Raw genomic sequence first — 6312 nt, 5'->3', positions numbered from 1 at the left:
TTACTTTACTCTTTCTTTAAAGACCTTATTGTTTTTAAACTATTTTTTTCTATGACTGTCTATACCCACTAAGCACATTTTTAAGCATATTATATCTGTTCAGAGGTTTTCTCAGTTTGATCTGACTTTCTGCATGTCTACAGCCTCCTCTGATCATGTGAGCCAAATCTAAAACTGCTTGGCTACTGTCATGTGGCTCCACTTAGCACATGGCACACTGGCAGCTGTCCCTGTCCCCCTCAGTCCCATGAGAGCCTAGCCTGTGGGTATCAGCTCTGGAGCCTCATTTATCTGACCCAGCTCTGGGAATGCTGTGTCCACCTGAGGCAGGCATTTGTATGCAGTACCAGCTGCTCAAGTGCTCAGCTGAACATCAGGGCCTTTTAAAAGAGTCATGCCTCTGTAGTCAAGCCTACCTGAGAGATGAAGGAGAGACCATGGTTGCTAGGAGGCCACTTGTTCAGAACTTTTTGGTTTTTGGCTTTTTTAGGCCTTATGTGGATATATGTGGCCCCATGTTGGGTGCCTTATGTAGACAGACTATGTTTTCTGCCACCAGACCCAAATAACAACAGGAAGACTTCTTATTAATTATGAAAGCTCAGCCTATAGCTTAGGCTTGTTCCTAACTATATTTTTTTTCACAAAACCACTTTTATTTATATACTTTCATTAGTTTAAATCCAGGAAGGGTACAGTATCACATGGATTCTGTGTCCAATGGCCTTTGCAGGAAGGTTGCTTCGGAATTTGGCATGAACCATGACACTGTTTCCATGGGCCCGGGTTACTTTTCCCCAGATCACTCTGGTTTTGCTTGGTTTGCCTCCAGGTATCACTGTGTTGTTTTCTGCTTTATACACATAAGCACATCTCTTGCCCAAGTAGAACTCAGTTTCATCTCGAGCATAAGCACCTTCAATTTTAAGAAGAGCTGTGTGCTCTCTCTGGTTCCGGAGACCTCGCTTTTAGCCAGCAAAAATGGCCTTGCACCAAAGCCTTCCAGACATATTTGCCTTTTAGAAGTCCTGTTCCCAGCAGGCCTTCACTGGCACCAAGATGGCGGAAAGAGCCCTAACTACCTCTTATAGCTTAAATTAACCCATTTCTATTAATCTATGTTCTGTCACATACTCCCTATCCTGCTTCCTCTGTCTCCTTGCATCTCTCTCAAGCACCTAGATTTCTCCTCCTACTTCCTCTCTCTTTGCCTGGAAGTCCCACCTCTACTTCCTGCCTAGCTATTGGTAGTTCAACTCTTTATTAAACCAATCACAGCAATATATCTTCACCCAGTGTACAAATATCTCATAACAGTAGAGCAAAGGACTACAGTGGGCTAGTGAGAAATGGCTCACAAGAGATCAGGAGTGGGAAGGGACTTGGTTTCTAGATGGCATCTGGGAACCAGAGCCTTCCAGCATCCTATCAGAGGACACTCTGAGCTGGGCAAAGAATGCCTACCCCCCCTCCCCACCCCAAAACACATTAGGGTGGAGTGGTGTGCTGAGACCTTTGTAGGAACAGTGCTGAGAAAGACACTTCAGAATCATGTAGATGAGGGGGAGCTGCCCAAACTAATTTCTCTGCCTGTCCCTTGACTTCCATACCTGACTATTGCCAAACTCACCTCACACACTCCACTCACATCCTCCCAGTTCTCTATCCCATCTCTCCTTCTATCTGTCAATCCAGGCCACTTTCATCTCTGCCCTGAACACTGCATGGACTTCTCTCTTGCTCCTCTACCCTATCCCTAAACTGGCCTGGAAGAACATGTGACCAGAGACTGACCTGTCTCCCTCTCTTCTAGAATAGTGATGGCAAATGCTCACACAGCACCTACCACCTGGGATTGTGTTCACTATTTTAACCCTTGTTACAAATCTTTGGAAGCTGGTGTTCTTTTCAGCCTCTAGAGTATATCTTGTCTCTGAGGCCAAGAGTAGCTAAGTTTCTGAAGTCACACAGCTACTAGGTGACTGATCCAGGATTCAAACCAGCTCACTGTAGCTGGAGAGTTTTCTCTCCGGTCCCGCCAAACCCCGGCAGTCCGACAGCCCACTTATAAAATAAACACACAGACACTTATATTATTTAAACGGTTTGGCCTAATGGCTCAGGCTTCTAGCTATCTAGTTCTTACATCTCAAATTAATCCATTTCTATAAATCTATACCTTGCCACATGGCACGTGACTTACCAGTGTCTTCACATGCTGCTTGTCATGGCGGCAGCTGGCAGTATCTCTTCCCACCTTCCTGTTCTCTCAATTTTCCTCTCTGTTAGTCCCACCCATACTTCCTGCCTGGCCACTGGCCAATCAGTGTTTTATTAATTAACCAATTAGAGCATTTGACATACAGACCATCCCACAGCAGCTCACTGCCAACTTGGTCCCATTCAGTTTTTCCTCAGCCATGTAGTCAGACTGTATTTGAGCCTTTGCAACCAAGACCTACACAACCATATCCCCATTATCACTCTGCCTGCTTCCTACTGCATGCCCTGCCTCACTCCACAGTGGCTTCATGATTTGTTCTTCAAATGGGGCTGACCTCAAGACCTTTGTACACGCTCTTCCTTCTGCCCAGATGCTCTTATCCAGAAAGTCTGCTTGATGTACTCTTCTACCCTTTTATGTCTTATCCCAAATACTGTGTTCCTCGGGAGTTTGGTTCTAGTTTGCTTTCTGTGGCTGTGATAAACACCATGACCAAAAGCAACTTGGGGAGGAAAGGGTTTATTTCATCTTACAGATTACAGTCCATCATGAAGGCAAGCCAGGCCAGGAGCTCAAGGCAGGAACCTGGAGGCAGGAACTGAAGCAGAACTGTGGAGGAGTGCTGCTTACTGGCTTGCTCAGCTGTCTTTCTTATACAGCCTAGGACCACCTACCTAGGGATTGCACCACCCACAGTGGGCTGGACCCTCATACATCAATTAGAAATCAAGAGAATGCCCCACAGACTCACCCAAGGGCCAGTCTATTGGGAAAAGTTCTTCAACTGAGGTTTCTTCTTCCTGGGTGTGCCAGGCTGATGATCAAGATTGGCTATCACAAGGTCCCTGACCACTCTCTTTAGAACTGAGATTCCTGACCATGGCTTCTTTTCTCCTCCCTCCTTTGGCTGCACTTACATCTGACATATTATTCAGTTGGCTTGTTTAATTGTATGTAGGTACCCACTTTGTTTTCCTGCACACATTTATTTGTAGTATTTACTTTTCCCTTCCTGGTGAGATGGAAACTTCAGGAAGGTCAGGGTATCTGTCTGCTCTGTTCTCTGAAGTGATTGTACTGCCTGGTACATGGTTGTCACAGTCAGTACTTTCTGAATGAATGAATGAATGAATGAATGAGTATCTGTTTGTTCTTCAGGGGACACAGACATAAGAGACAAGCTCCCTACAGCAGAGGTCTACAGAGAGAGGATCCAGACACATCTTTGCAGGGACCTTTGCTCTTTTAGTTTCTACCTCCCCCGCTGGGACCTTCAGCTCTTTAAGTCCTCATCTTCAAATGGTTCTGCACCCCTCACCAGCTTGACTCCCCCACCCCATCAGTTTAGATCTGTTCACCACCTCCACTTGTGGAGGTTGTACACTGCCCAGTTGGAAGAAAGGACATTTAGTTGTGGTCAGCATTAGTAGAATTATGCAGTAATTATGCAGTTCAAAATTAACAGATTTAGACAGGGCTGAGGCTGTATCCAGGTGACTCCATGAAGACAGTATCAGACTTATTACTCAGCTCTTCCCCACTGGTGACAGAGTTTACCTACCTCACTGCCCATAGCCAGCTAACCCAGTTTCTGGTCCTTGTATGTTTGAAAGAAAGACAAGGCTGCCTGGTGGACAGAGTACCTTGAGCCACATTCCTGGGCCAGCAAAGACTTCTTGGTGAAGTTTAACCACTCTTTGTCATGTAGGGTAGTAACAAAGTATGCCTGGCCATCATCTCTCATCTCTAGACCTCTGGCATCTCCAACTGGTCTAACCTCATCTCACTGGGCCACCCACATCTATCAAGAGTCTATAAGTTCTGCCATCTTCCTCTTTAGGAAGGCTATTATAACAATGGTAACAACATCCATTTATGAATGTTAGCCAGGCACTAGGTGCACGCTTATTGTGAGATAAGGACTATCAGTTTCCCCACTGCTTGCATTAACAAATGGAGGCTCGTGAGGTTATTCAGTGACCCACTTACGACCAGTGGTGAGGCAGGACCTGAACTTAGCCCATTTGGCACCATGTTGGGTATACTTGACCACTGCCTCCTTCCTACAGAGCTGCTGGACACCAAGCATCATGGGAAAACTAACTTCCTGACAGCTGGGTGCCAGGTGCAGAGCTTGCACTGTGCCCAGAGAATGCTCCTGCAGGGTTGGTGTAGCTTGCAGCTGAGGATCAGCTGGATCCTTTCAGGAGATGTCACCTAGTTGAGGAGCAGAGCAGGAAGCCTAAGTTGGCCCCTTCTGACAGAAGCAAAGACCTGGGCAAATCTCTCCCTGAGCTGAGGTCAAGATAAATCTGCTTCCACAGAGGTATAAGGTGTCCCCCACATGCTGGAAGTCAGGCCGTGGTTGATTTAAAACCTGGCACCGTGTGTCCATCACCCTAGACTCTACTATGATTATCATCCCTATAAAGTCCCTAATCCCTGTACTTATGTGGTGTCCCTACCCTCTGACAAGGCCGGACCTATGTGAGCAGGGAGGTTTGGTTATTATGTGGAAGAGTTATAATAAGAAATATGACTGCAAAAGCCAAGTCAGTTGAAATTGGACTATAATTAAATGCTTAGAAAATTCTATGCTTGGCTCATTTTAAAATCAAGTGCTTCTTTGTAGCAATTTCCTTTCTTTAATTACAATTTCCTGTCTAGTTTGACATTTACAATGCAATCTTGGGGGACATGTTTGTGATTTATTATTCCTGCTCCTATCAGGATATCACTGTGCAGAAATGAGTTTATAAAATAAGAGCTCAAATTATTATGGCCTTTGACCAATAAAGCAGGCTCATAATTTCAGGCCTGAGAGAAGATTACCATTTTTGACAACCCACGGCAGAAATACTAGAGAGGGGGAGGGCAGACTTTGGGGACTTTGCTCCATGTTTGAAAGCACTGCATTGTGTCCTCCAGGAAGGCCAGCTTTGGAGGCAGAGGACACAGCAATAAACCCTCGAATTGTGTAGGGCTTTGCAGCTTGGAACAATTGTCACTCTCCTTGATTCTCACCATCCTAGGAATTAGACAGGCATGTCACTCCCCATCTTACAGATGGGGAAACTGATGCCCAGAGAAATTAAGTAATTTTCTAGGGCATATAGCCTAAAACGATGGTTGTAGACATAACACCCAGGCCCAGTTCTTTCTATGCTACATAGCTGTCCCTAAGGCTTGAGAAGTGACCCAAGACACAGAAGACACTCTCAGGACATCTCCGGGGAGGGAGCTTAGGTTAGTCAGCTTTTCATTATTGTGACAAAACACCTAAGCTCATCAGCTTATGAAGAGAAAAGGTTTACTTTGGCTCACAGTTTTCAAGATTCCAGTCCATGATTGACAGGTGGGTTGGTGATGAGGCAGCACCTCCGGTGAGAACATATCAGAGATCAAAACTAGTCCCTGTGTGGCTGAGAAACAAAAGAGAGGAAAAGGAGAGGGCTCACAACCCTTTGGGGCACGCCTCCAAGGACCTAAATACCCCCACAAGGCCCTGCCTCCCTGTCATCCCACTGCTTCCCACTAGCACCATCTGGGGATCAGACCTCTAGTACACAGCTTTGCTGGGACATTCAGCATGGAAACTGCAGCAGAGCCTCACTGCTTCAAAGGCCTAAGCTTTGCCCACAGTGACATGTGGCCCATGTCCCACAGGTGAGGTGCCAGCAGAGGCCACCTCAGAGCTGTGTGCCTCAGCTCATGAAATAAGGCCTATCATCCCCCCTAACCTCCCATGCTCTCCTCTTCACCCACCACTGGCTGCATCGTGTTGCTTTCTCTGGGGTCTGCAAGGCAAGTATATTGTAAGAGATTTATTTACCTTTGTGAGACCATGTGGGCATACAGCCGTTAGGCTGTGTGTGCAGCCTGCATGTCTACATGTGCATTCGGGGTGCTATGTGACACCCACGCATATATGTGGTGTGATATGTAGGGCATATAGACAATATATGGGTGGTTGTGCAAAAGTGTGTGCTGCCGCCCCCACCCATCCAGCCTGACTGAAAGAGGAGGCCAGAGTGGACTCCAACATGTTCCACATCATTGAAGATACATTTTCAGTGCTTCTGGGAAGA

The 6312-nt window shown here is 46.3% G+C and overlaps 1 pseudogene; it reads right to left on the bottom strand.

Moving 5' to 3' along the window:
- Positions 1 to 677: 677 nt before the first annotated feature.
- Positions 678 to 1010, bottom strand: LOC128095058 (60S ribosomal protein L35a-like; annotated as a pseudogene).
- Positions 1011 to 6312: the final 5302 nt, after the last annotated feature.

Source organism: Peromyscus californicus, unplaced genomic scaffold (genome assembly GCF_007827085.1).
Source record: "Peromyscus californicus insignis strain IS unplaced genomic scaffold, ASM782708v3 Scaffold_4__1_contigs__length_199733344, whole genome shotgun sequence".
NCBI classification, from domain to species: domain Eukaryota; kingdom Metazoa; phylum Chordata; class Mammalia; order Rodentia; family Cricetidae; genus Peromyscus; species Peromyscus californicus.
Note: the sequence above shows the minus strand (reverse complement) of the source record. Positions and strands in the feature narration are given on the sequence as shown.